This window comes from Elephas maximus, chromosome 23 (genome assembly GCF_024166365.1).
Source record: "Elephas maximus indicus isolate mEleMax1 chromosome 23, mEleMax1 primary haplotype, whole genome shotgun sequence".
Lineage (NCBI taxonomy): Eukaryota > Metazoa > Chordata > Mammalia > Proboscidea > Elephantidae > Elephas > Elephas maximus.
In genome coordinates, this window is record NC_064841.1 from 58251963 (window position 1) to 58265846 (window position 13884).

The window sequence follows — 13884 nt, forward strand, 5'->3', positions numbered from 1 at the left end:
AGTCAAAGATAACTCCACAGATTCTGGCTTAGGTAAATGGGTAGCTAGTGGTGGAATTCACCAAAATTAAAAATACAAAGTAAGTGCAAGTTTGGGAGGGAAAGATGAGTTCAGTTTGGGACACGTTAAGTTTATTTGGTCCATTCTAGTGGAGGCTTCCAGAAGGAAATTGAGTACACAAGACTAAAATTTCAAAAAAGATTAGATTAGATGTGTAGGTGAAAGTAATTCACACATAGATGCCAGTTGAAGCCAAGAAGGAAATGAGATTTCTTATGGTGATCACATAGAGTGACTAAGGAATGCATATAGTTATATAAGGGATGAGGAAGGAACAGGAAAACTTAATAGAAGCTGAGAATTAATGGTCAAAGAGGCAGGAGATGAACCAGGAGAGGACAGTGTTATCAGAGAAGCAAAGGAACAACAGAGTTTTCAGAGGAAGAGAGTGGTCAACACTGTCAAATGCCACATACAAGTCAAACATGATGAAGATAAGACAAAGTCCGTTAGAATTGCCAGATAGGATATCACTGGTGTTATATGGCAGAGCGGTTGCTATGAAGTTGTGGCTGCAAAGTCTGATTGCAGAGGGCCGAGGAATAAGTGAGATGAAGGAATGGAGACAGTGGATATGGACAGTTCGGCTGTGAAAAGGAAGACAGAAAAAGTAGTGAGTAGGTAGGGACAGATGTAAGCTCAAAGTATTCTTTAAAATATTGAATATCACCACCATGACCACCAGTTGCCATCAAGTCAGTTCCAACTCCCAGTGACCCCATGTGTGTCAGAGTAGAACTGTGCTCTATAGGATTTTCAATGGCTGATTTTTCAGAAGTAGATAGACAGGGCTTTCTTTTGAGGCACCTCTGGGTAGACTTGAACCTCCAAACTTTCAGTTAACAGCCAAGTGCTTTAGCCATTTGTACCACTCAGGGACTTGGAAATATTAAATAGACTTGACAAATTTCATAGGCTATTGGGAAAAAAACCAGTGGAGTAGAAGATGTTGAAAACATAGAAGAGGGAATCAATGAGGAAAGGTCCTAGTCACAGAGGAGTCAGGAAGGATGGAAACAGGAAGAGAACGTGTTTTCCTGTGGAAATGCAGGAGGGAAGTAGAGGGCAATTACAGAGACAGATAATTTTGAGGGTTAAGGGGCAGGAAGCTGTGGGTGCTCATGGCTGAACACTGTAATTCTCAGCAGCTTTGAGGAAAGAAGTGAAAGTTGGAACGGCCATTGCAAGATATTGGAAAGGAATCTAATCTGTGAATTGCCATTGGCACTGAGGGTTGGACTCCATATGCCTGCACTGTCATTTATCTAAAATAGTTATGTGATTTTTCTCTTCATCAGGATTGAGCTGCCTACGCATGGCAGCCAGGATAGTTGATAGTTGGATTGATCCAGGATCTGGATGTAATGGGGAGGATGTGGTAGGAAGGCAAGGTGGTGAGGACGTTTATAGATTTATTCATGGAGTAGAAAAAGTAATGACCCCTAGGTATTAAGCTGAATGGGGAAAAGTGGGTCGTGGTGGTAGATTAACAGGAGAAAACAGATCAGGGGTCTAGGGCATCTTTCTGAGCATGATGAGCAGATAAATTGATAGAGCAGGTTGATAGTAGGGTACGGTCAAGAATAGGACACTCGAGTATTTGATTTCGGAGGGGAAGCAGTTCTGGGTGATGACAAAGTTCAAACTGTGGCCATGGGAGTGGGAAGCTGAAGAGAAGGAGAGGGGAAAGTCACTGGTGCCTAGGCTAGGATGTTGTATGAGTCTTTCCATGGGTGTAGAGTCTCAGGATGAGGCCAGGAAGTGAGTAGAGACGAGTATTGCGAGCAAGGTGTCAAAGTCCTCAAAGAATGGGGGCAGGGGAATAAGAAGGCCAGAAGATAGCAGCAATGTAGATGGTGAGTAAGGACTGGGCATCAAAGGAGAAGCGTCCCCATGACAGTGGCAGAGGAATGGTCTGAAGAAACAACAGGGAACAAAGATTTTGTTGCTAAGAGGTTCATTCGGTGTATAAAGGAAAGAGGAGTCTCCACTTCAGAGAGCAGGCTGGGAGATATTCTTGGGGCTTGGCCAAGTTTTCTTGAGGCTAAGAGGTGGAAGAGTTTGAAAATGATGCTACAGCTGATACAGATGCTAACAAGGATGACTGGGAGTGAAAGGAGTAACTGCTAGGAAATCAGGAAGAAGGAAGCACAGAATGGTCTGAGGATGAGAGGGCACGAAGAGGCTGGCACCTTGGCTGGTGACTTAGGATGGCAAGGTTGAGAGGCACAGATGGGTTTACTGGCCTCAAGATTCTTGGAAACTAAATGTGGAGGCCTCAGAGGTCTTAGGTCCAAAGAGAATGTGTTGCAGAGGAGAAACAACAAGAGACTCTGCAGTGATCATGCTTAGAAAACAGGCCTGCCTGGGAAGTTGAAGAGTGAATTCCAAGGACATTTCCCACTTGGTGGAATTAGCAATGGCTTAGGGTTACTTCTGCCATCTGTCAGTTTGTTGTACTGTGGTGGCTTGCATGTTGCTGCGATGCTGGAAGATATGCCACCAGTATTTCAAGTACCAGCAGGGTCAGCCATGGTGGTTAGGTTTCCAGAGTAAGACAGACTAGGCCTGGAGATCTATTTCTGAACATAATCCAGTGAAAATCTCGCTTGCTTTGGACAAGTCATGAGGAGGGATCAATTGCTGGAGGAGGACATCATGTTTGGTGAAGCAGAGGACAAGTGAGGGCAAGGGAGACCCTCAGTGAGATGGATTGGCAAATAGCCACAAAGATGGACTAAAAAATGCTTGCAATCATGAGGATGACAAAGAATTGGACACAATATTTTGTTCTGTTCTACACAAGGTTGCCATGAATTAGAGCCAATTTGCCTACAATTTATCTATCTACCTACCTATCATTACTTAGAGGATAAAGATTTTACCTGAAGACTTTCTTTAAAGGGCAAAGATTATCCCCCAAAGTCCCTCAAGCTATATTTATTTATTTGGATTGAAATAAAGAGTTGAGTTCTTCTGTTAATTTCAGAGCTGGAAGGATGGACCTATAAGGATAAAATTCACTCCTTAGCAGGGCTCACAGGGATCCCTGTGCTCAGGCCCCTGTCTCCTGTGCCGGCTCATCTGGCATCACCGCTCCACAGACTACCCTCAGCAATTTCTGACTGCATGTTTCCCAGACTTGTCTGGCTCCTTCATACCTTTCTGTACGTGTTCATCTCTCTTCTTGGAAGGAGTTCCCCCACATCTGCCTGGATAACGCCTACTCATTTTTCACATCTCAGAGCAAAGCCAAATTTTCTTCTGTGTTCAGCTCTTTCTGGCTCTCCCAGGCTTAGGTGGGGGCTCCTTCCACTGTGTTGATACTATGCTCTTGCTAATGCAGTGGTCTGACTGCAGAAGGATTGCTTGCCTGTCTCTTAACTAGTCTTAACTAGACTGTAAATTCTTCAAGGTTAAGGACTGAGTCTTCGCTTTTAGAACTGTGACTGGAACACAGTAGGTTCTCAATAATTTGGATGAATAGATAAGTGAATGAATGAACTGAGCAAATAAGCGAATGAGTGGTGGAGAGAGAGAAAGAGGCTTTGAAGCCAACAGCCTGGGACTCATGTCTTTATCCTACTATTTACCGTTTTGTGACTCAGGGCAAATTACTCAAACTTTGGAACTCAAAAAGTCTTCATCTGTAAAAAGACCATAATAATACATTCCTTAAATGAAAAAAAAAAAAATCTGTGAAATATCCTGTCCCGTAGTAACCACGTGATACCGTGTAGTCATTATGTTCCTTCCAAAGCTTTCAGAGTGGTGATGTGAAAGAGAGTCTAGAGGGAAAAAATTGATCTCTGGCTGTAGACCTGGCCTCATTTCTCACCTGCTCTCCCTGGACACATCATCTGCCTTTCAACCCTGTTAATTCTAAGTCACTTGTCTTACTGACACCCCCTCTGAATTGTCTTTCAGATTCTATCCCTTGTTTCCATCTCCATCACACTTACGTGAGTTTGGATTGTACCCAAAGCCTCCTGATGTCTCTCTTGACTCCAGTCTCTCCATGCTATACTACGTAGTAACCTTTCCAATATTGTCTGATCATCACAGCCCCCCTCTGCTCAAGAACTTGCCATAGATCCCTGTTTCCTTTTGGTTCAAATGTATCCTCATTGTCAAGGCTTTCTATCAATGAGCTCCACATTGGCTAGTCGGTCTTGTCTCTCACTGCTCACCCATCCTATAGCTAGCTTGCTCTATTTCTTTCCCAAACTCTACCCTTGCTGAGGAGCTCTGACAGTGCACTGGTTAAGTGGTTAAGGCTGCTAATCAAAAGGCTGGCAATTTGAATCCACCAGCCTCTCCTTCGAAACCGTATGGAGCAGTTCCACTCTGTCCTATAGGGTTGCTATGAGTCAGAATTGACTCAAAGATAATGGTTTTTTTGTTTTGTTTTGCCCTTGCTGATCCTCCTAATTAGAATATTCTATCCACTTCTCTTGAGCAGTTGAAATATGACCCTTCTTTTTTTAGCTTAGCTAAAGGAGCCCTAGTGGCACAGTGGTTAAAGTGACCAAAAAGTCGGCAGTTCGAAACCACCAGCGGTTCCACGGAAGGAAGATGTGGCAGTCTGTTTCCGTAGAGATTTACAGCCTCAGAAACTCTATGGGGTTGTTATGAGTTGGATGGCAGTGGGTTTTTGGGGTGGCTAAACACTAGTTGTTTCCGTTAAATTCTCTTTGACTATGCTCACTACGTATCAAGATTTTTTTTCTGGTGCTAATTTCCCTCAACACTTTTCAATTCAGTCTGTATTTAATTTCCGCCACCTTATTTATAGACTGGAAACCCTGGCAGTGCAGTGGTTAAGAGCTACGGCTGCTAACCAAAAGGTCAGCAGTTCAAATCCACCAGGAGCTCCTTGGAAACTCTGTGGGACAGTTCTACTCCGACAATGAGTCAGAATCCACTTGACGGCAATGGGTTTTTTTTTTTTTTTTTCTGGGTGTTTATAGACTGCTACAGAATTTTCCTGCAGCTATTTTATGTTTCAGCTAGGCTACAAGCTTCTCGAATACAGAGGCTGAATCCCATTTCTGGCATATTACTGGACTTCATTTAAGTACTAAGTAGTTACTTATTTTAGACCCTCAATCTTATATCAAGAAAAGTAGGGCATACATATCATCATATTTTTATTAAAATAATGATCTTACTTGTAGTAGGCGGAATAATGGTCCACAAAGACTATTGTCCTTGTTGTTGTTAGGCACTATTGAGTTGGTTCCTAATAATAACAACCCATGTACAACAGAATGAAACACTGCCCAGACCTGTGCCATCCTCACAATCATTGTTATGCTTGAGGCCATTGTTGCAGCCACTGTGTCAACCCATCTCATTGAGAGTCTTCCTCTTTTTTGATGACCCTCTACTTTGCCAAGCATGATATTCTTCTCCAGAGACCGGTCCCTCCTGATAACATGTCCAAAGTATGTGAGACAAAACCTCGCCCACCTCACTTCTAAGGAGAATTCTGGCCACACTTCTAAGACAGATCTGTTCGTTCTTCTGGCAGTCCATGATATATTCAATATTCTTCGCCAACACCGTAATTCAAAGGCGTCAATTCTTCTTCAGTCTTCCTTATTTATTGTCCGGCTTCTGCATACAAATGAGGTGATTGAAAACACCATGGCTTGGGTCAGGCGCACCTTAGTCTTCAAGGTGTCGTTTTGTTTAAACCTCATCGTGACTTTTTCTTTTCTTTGTAAAAATATAGATAACACAACATTTGCCAGGTCAACCTTTGTCATACGCACCATTCAATGATACCAATCACATCAACCATGTTGTGCCATCATCACCAATGTCTGTTACTAAATTTCCCATCACCACAAACAGAAACTCAATGCTTCCTAAGCAATGATTCCCCCTCCTTTCCTTTTTTTAGGTAGTTACTATTAGCTACCTCACTTTGGAGCCCTGGTGGCACAGTGGTTAAGAGCTATGGCTGCTAATCAAAAGGTCGGCAGTTTGAATCCACCAGCTGCTCCTTGGAAACCCTATGGGGCAGTTCTACTCTGTCCTATAGGGTCCCTATGAGTGGAAATCGACTTGATGGCAATAGGACCCTGACTTTACAGATAGGGAAACCAAGGCTCAGAAAAAATAAGTGATTGTTCAAGGTTACACAGATAGTGATTTGCAGAAGAGCTTTGAACCCTGGTCTAAGGAGGGTTTTTTTTTTTTTTTCTATTCCTTTAAACCCAGCTCTTTGAGCCTCCAAGGTCTCAGTCACTCCACTGTCTCAGTCAGTGACTAAATGCATGAATTTTAGAGCCAGGTGAACCCTGGATTCAAATCCCTGCTGGGCCACTTGCTAGCAGCTGTCGTTAGAAAAGTTACTTAAACTTTTAAGCCTTGAATATATTACCTATAAAATGGGAAAGATGATGATGATGATGTAAACAACATTGCTGCTCTGAAGTTTATCGAGATGATGTATACAAACCTCTTTACACAGTGCCTGGCACATGGTAAAGGCTCGATATGCATTGGCTCCATTATCAGTCTGCCAGTTTGTTTTTCTGCGGTGGCTTGTGTGTTGCTACAATGCTGGGAGCTATGGCACTGGTATTTCAAATATCAGCAGGGTCACCCATGGTGGACAGGTTTCAGTAGAGCTTCCAGACTAAGACAAACTAGAAAGAAAGGCCTGGTGATCTGCTTCAGGAAATTAGCCAGTGAAAACCCTATGGATCACAATAGAACATTGTCTAATGTGATACTGGAAGATCCGTCCCCTCATGGAAGGCGCTCAAAATACAGTGAATGCGACAATGGACTCAAGTGTACGAACTATCATGAAGATGGTGCAGGACCAGGTGACATTTCGTTCTGTTGTACATGGTGTCACCATGAGTCAGAGTTGACTCAGTGACAATTAACAACAGCAATGTATCAGCCATTACTTTTATTGCTCTGTTTTGCTTTCTTTTTAATATATTAATACTCTTACAAGCTTTGTTATTGTTGGGTGCCATCAAGTCTATTTCTACTCATAGTGACGCCAAGTGACAGAGTAGAACTGCCTTTTAGGGTTTTCTAGGCTGTAATCTTTATGGAAGCCGATTGCCAGGTCTTTCTCCCATGGAGCTGCTGGGTGGGTTCAAACCACCAGCCTTTCAGTTAGCAGCTGAGTGTTTAACTGTTGCTCCACTAGCTGTTCAAACACTGGTAAATTAATCCACACCACTTTAAAACCAGAGTATTAAAGTATTGTTTTGCAATGAGATTGCCAAACAGACCCGAACGCGTTGCCCTTCTTCCCTCCTATCTGGGGCAGAGCCAGGGGTAGACTGAGAAGTTCTTATTACCCATCTATATAGGATTTATTAACTCTTTCAGACTTAGAGAAGGCCAGGGCACCTGTTTGGTGATGTCACAGTCCATGTAATGACCCTTCCAGCTCCGTGTTTTCACAATCCCTCAACCTCCCTAGCCCTAGTGTCCACACTTGGTAGGTAATGCCTTGAGGCTGCCTGCCTTCTCTGCCCCAGCCCCCTATCCCTCTGCCTTTACCTACTTTTTAATTCCCATGAAATTCCCCTCACCCACCCATTCTTCCCCATCACAAGAAGGCTTGCTTGTTCATCTCCAATTAACTCCTGCCCTTATGTTGTGTAAAGCATCCCTTTCAGGTCTCCTTTAAGACACTGCTCCTCAAATTTTAATGAGTAGACTAATCCCCTGAGAATAATATGAAAATGCAGGTTCTGATTCAGTAGGTTAGAGGTGGGGCCTGGATTCTGCGTTTTTAACATGCTCCTTGGTGACGCCAATGCTTCTGGTCTAAAGACTATACTTTTGAGGTGTTAGAAATTAAGACTTTGCTCATCAATTTTCCCTACTTTTTCTTGCATTTTCAGTCTCTCCCTCTTGTATTCATCCACCCATCCTAGAAACACATTTACCTTCTCCGTGCTAACAGAGGTGTTCTGATCTCCATGTTAACAGAGGTGTACTGACCTCCATGTTAACAGAGGTGTGCTGATCTCCATGTTAACAGAGGTGTGCTGACATCCATGTTAACAGAAGCATGTTGATCTCCATGTTAACAGAGGTGTGCTGACTTCCATGTTAACAGAGGCATGCTGACCTCCATGTTAACAAAGGTGTGCTGACCTCCATGTTAACAGAAGCATGTTGATCTCCATGTTAACAGAGGTGTTCTGATCTCCATGTTAACAGAGGCGTGTTGATCTCCATGTTAACAAAGGCCTGTTGATCTCCATGTTAACAGAGGTGTGCTGACCTCCATGTTAACAGAAGCTTTAGTAATGCAGATGAGGCCCCCCCGAAGCAGACCTCCTTTTCTTTGCTGTCTGTTTCTGTTGATGGGACCACTATTCTTCCATTGTCTTAGACTGCAAACATCATAGGTACTTGTTCCTCTGTACTTCTCACTTATTGGCTTTTCCAGCTACCTTTTATTCCATTTTCACCACCACTATTGTCATACCTTCTGACCTCTAGTTGTTGTCATTAGTTGCCATCAAGTTGATTCCAACTCATCTCAACCCTGTGAGTGCAGAGCAGAACCACTCTACAGGGTTTTTAAAGCTGTGACCTTTTGGAAGCAGATTGCCAGGCCTGTCTTCTGAGGTGCCTCTGAGTGGGTTTGAACCACTAACTTTTTGGCTAGTAGTCAAATGCTTCACTGTTTGCACCACCCAGAGATTCTGGCCTCTAGAATTGATAAGCCTTCCTCTGCAACAGATAAGAAACACATTGAAAGATTTATATTGATTTAGCATAGCTCTCATCAATCTCACCTTCCTGCTCAAACACCTTGAATTATACCTCAGGTTCAACCTTAGCCTAGCATTCAAGGACCTCAATGACACAAGCCCATCTTATCTCCCAACAGTAACTATCACTTCCCAGCATTAGCCTGCACCTGGACTTTGCTCATGCAGTTCCCTCGGCTGGGAATTCTTTGTCCCCTGTTTCTATACATCCGATCTGCCCATCTTTCAGAGCCAAGTTCAAATGCCTCCTCTTTCGTGAACTTCTTTTTTCTGAGTACCACCCTGCCAGCTGTAAATAATTGCGCCTCCATCCTCTGAACACTCAGAATGCGTTTCTTTACCTATTTTCTGACCCATCACTTTCTGCCTTTTATTACAGTAATTTGTAGAAGAAAGGGAAGAAGCTAACATTTATTACATTAGTCATTGCATTAGGGGTTTTTATGATCTCCTTCAGCATCTACACAACTGTAGGAGGTAGACGAGGCATTGATGGTTCAGTGATAGAATTCTCACCTTCCGTGTGGGAGACCTGGGTTCAATTCTCATGTATAGCCACCACCCATCTGTCAATGGAGGCTTGGGTGTTGCTATGAGGCTGAGCAAGTTTCAGCAGAGCTTCCAGACCAAGACAGACTAGGAAGAAATGCTTGGCAACCTTGTGAAAACCAGCCAATGAACACCCTGTGGATCACAATGGCCTTATCCACAACCTATCATGGGGGTGGCACAGGACCAGGCAGCATTTTGTGCTGTTGTACATGGAGTCACCGCGAGTCAGCTGAAAACAACAACAGGAGGAAGATACTTTATTATAGAAGAGGAAACAGAGGCTGAGAGTGGCACATGAACTTGTATTCTAATAGAGGTCTGACGCCAAGTCTGTGCTTTTACCACTCCATTGTGTGCATACCTTAACTCCCTTCTGGATGGCAACCTCCTGGAGATGAAGGACCATACCTTTTTATCTTTATATGTCACCAAACTCCTAGTGAAGGGCTGAGCACTCCTCAATGCCGGGGGGCTACGGGAAGGGAGGGGGTGAATGCATGATGGATGGACTCATTGGCCTGACTGTTGCTGTTTCCCAGCAGTGCTATGGATAGCGGCTGTGCATTCCAGAGTTACACATGCTATAAATACCTCCCCACCCATTCATGTTTTGGTGTTTATTTTTTTCCTGCTCTCTATGTCCTACTTACGTGTCTCTCAGATTTGCAAGCTTTCGGAGGAGGCAGAGATTGAATCTGCAAAGTTCCTTTGTCCAGATGCTAAGTATAATGATCAATACATGATTTCCGGTGATGAAAACATGTTGTTTTTCAGTATGATTTTGTGCTGCTCTTCAGACAAATTCTACTCTCATTTCCTCTACCTCCTTTTAATGAACAGAAACTGTGTGTAGGGTCTGCCATGATATCACCTCGATGACAAAGGTGGTTTATTCTCAAGACCCCCCAACCTATTTTGAACGAATCTGCTCTCTGTTTCATCCCTGTTGCAGCAAATTGTGCAGTGTCCTCGCTCTCCACCTGTCTTGGGGTCCTCCCCATGCAGGGCTTTTCCTCCTGGGCCACACCCATGGTTCTGCCTAATCACTTTCTTTTTTGAACCTCACAAGACATACTTAACTAATCTAATAAACCTATCGGGACTAGACAATTGTTCATAGAGCTTCCTAATTCATTACTTCTTTTAACAGCAGCTTTCTGGAGTAATTTAATTTAAAAAGCAACTGTAATTGTGGGAGGAGACCCTAGATGGTACAAACTGTTAACATGCTCTCAGCTGCTAACTGAAAGGTTGGAGGTTCAAGGCCACCCAGAGGGGCATCAGAACGGAGGCCTGGTGATATACTTCCAAAAAACCAGCCATTGTCACCTAAAAAAAATGGAATATAATTCTACTCTGACACACAGGATCACTATGAATCAGAATCGCCTCGATGGCAACTGAAAAGATAATGGTGGAAACTCAGATACCATTGTCCCCTGTTGAGAAAGGGGCCAATGGGCAAAGGTGACTTTTCTGAAGATCCTCCCATAACACCATGGGTGGCCCATATATGACTGGCCCCATCCACACATCACCCTGGTTCCACACACATCACCCTGGTTCCAACACTCCCATCTTGATTTGAAGCCAGAAGGTGATGATGTGCCAAGCTCTCATTGATGGTCCCAATAGCCACTTGATATACAATATGACTGACAAATGAAGCTGATAAAACTGGTGATCAATCTAGACAGGATTCCCACTGAGAATAAGAGTGGTAGACCTCACGTGAAGCTGAGCGTTCACCGGCCTAAGGAAGTGGTTGACTAAGTCTGCCAAGGAGCCTCAAAGACAAGGTGCAACATTGTTTCTGCTCTTGTGACTCCTTGTCTTTCAGCAATGCCATTGACCAAGTGTGAGTAGCACCTGTCCCTTGAACTGCCACACCTTTGGAAGGGGTGAGAGGGAGTGCACTTAATGCCCTCTGCCAACAAACAGACCTGCAGAGTCCTGGCAGGGCAGGGGCAATGCAGGGACACAATACTTTCACCATCTTACAGATTGCAGGCCCTACATGTGTTTTTGCTTCATCAAGAACACCAGAGAGTGTCTGGCTCCCTTGGTGTATTACTTTAACATTAGAAAATTCTTGTTTTGCCTCCAAATTCCTGCATAAATCCCACCAAGGCCCCAGATCTATGGTGGATGAATTTCATGGGCCTCAATGACACTGAGCAGCTGTTCTGGGATTTTGCCTTTTGAATGACAATTCATTCCCATGACGTGCTCTGGGGACATCTAATCTCTTGGGTATGTCTCCCTATGCCTGTCCTCTTCTAGTCCCCAGAAAATAGGTTATTACAGCTATTTCTGTAACTGTTCTGGGTTCGTTAGACAATAGCTTCTGCCTCTTAATCCAGCATTAATGAATGTGTTCTAGTTTATTTGCATATATTTATTTATATTTCATCAGTATATCTTGGTGTGAAATGTAACACTAGGAAATAGAATTATTCTGCTGTGACTGTGGATAATGCTGATTATTATTAGCCTCTTTTTGAATGTGGGAAACATTTCATTTGTGTCAAGATGATAGGTTATCAAAACGAGACAGAAAGCCCCTGATAGAAGAGTTAGAGACTGGGGAGGTAAATGTCAGGCATAATATAGGTATAGGTGTAGGTATAGTGGTGGTTCAGTGGTAGAATTCTTGCCTTCCATGAGGGAGACCCAGGAGGAGACCCATGAGGAAGACCCAGGAGACCCATGAGGAAGACCCAGGAGACCCATGAGGAAGACCCAGAAGACCCATGAGGAAGACCCAGGAGACCCATGAGGAAGACCCTGGCCAATGCACCTCATGTGCGGCCACCACCCATCTGTCAGTGGAAGCTTGCTTGTTACTGTGATGCTGAATAGGATTCAGCAGAGCTTCCAGACTGAGATGGATCAGGAAGAAAGGCCTGGTGGTCTCCTTCCAAAAATCAGCCAGTGAAAACCCTACGTTTCACAACAGTTCTATCCTCAACTGATTGTGGGGATGGCACAGGACCAGGTAGCATTTTTTTCCTTTGTGCACGGGTTGACATGAGTCAGGAGCTGACTCCATGGCAGGCAGCAAATACAACACAGACATAGATACAGATGACACAGGTACAGATAAACCCAAACCAAACTTGTTGTCGATTCCGACTCATAGTGTGACCCTGTAGGACAGAATAGAATTGCCCCATAGGGCTTCGAAAGAGCCACTAGTGGGTTCAAACTGCCGACCTTTTGGTTAGTAGCTGAGCTCTTAACCACTACACCACCAGGGTTCCAGACATAAGATAGATTTATAGAAAGATGCTAATCTCAAGTACTAAAGAATGTAACTTCGAAACTTCTTTTTCTTGGGAGAGGAGGAAAATAGGCCAGACTGCGAGACAGAAGAGGATGGGGCTGGATCTCTCAAAGGAGATGAGGACTGCTCTCCTGTACAATTACCCAGAACAATCATTTAGTCATGTGCTGACTCCTGGCTCCGACACCATGGATTCACCTCCCGGGATCGCCAGTTCCCAGAGGGAAACAGATGTTCAGAGCTGTTCCCAGGCAGCTGCAGAGGCAGGACAAGGCCAAGGGTGTGCTCCCACAGCAAGGCCTTGCTGGTGACCAGACCATTAACCCTGAAACACCCAGGAGGGCAAGGTCTGTTGCTTGTGCACTCGGCTTTTCAGCTGCCACACACGCAAGAAGTAATTTCGTCAGCAACAGCGTCCTTGAGTGTGAAGGATAGGGTAACGTAGATGTGGGCAGCTGTGTTGCGGGATGAGCAGTTCTGAGCCCTAACCTCCTAAACGCCTTCACACTGGGGACAGTTTTTTTTCCCCCCAAAGTGATTGTATCACTTTTTTCTCTCTCTCTCCCTTTTTTTTTCCAATTGTACTTTAGGTGAAGGTTTACAGAACAAACTAGTTTCTCATCAGTTAGTACACACATTGTTCTATGACATTGGTTAACAGCCCCACGACATGTCCATACTCTCCTCCTCAACCCTGGGTTCCCTGTTACCAGCTTTCCTATTCCCTCCTGCCTTCCAGTCCCTGCCCCAGGGCTGGTGTGCCCCTTTAGTCTTGTTTTGTTCCGTGGGCCTGTTCAATCTTTGGCTGAAGTATGAACCTCAGGAGTGACCTCATTACTGAGCTGAAAGGGTGTCTGGGGGCCATATTCTCAGGGTTCCTCCAGTCTCTGTTAGGCCAGCAAGTCTGGTCTTTCTTTTTGAGTTAGACTTTTGTTCTGCATTTTTCTCGAGCTCTGTCTGGGACCCTCTATTGTGATCCCTGTCAGAGCAGCCAGTGGTGGTAGCGGGGCACCATCTCGTTATACTAGACTCAGTCTGGTAAAGGCCGTGATAGATGTGGCCCATTAGTCCTTTGGACTAATGTTTCCCTTTTATCTTTAATTTTCTTCATTCTTCCTTACTCCCAAAGGGATGACACCAGTGGAGTATCCTAGAAGGTTGTTCACACAATTTTAAGACCCCAAACGCTACTCACCAAACTAGAGAACACAACATATT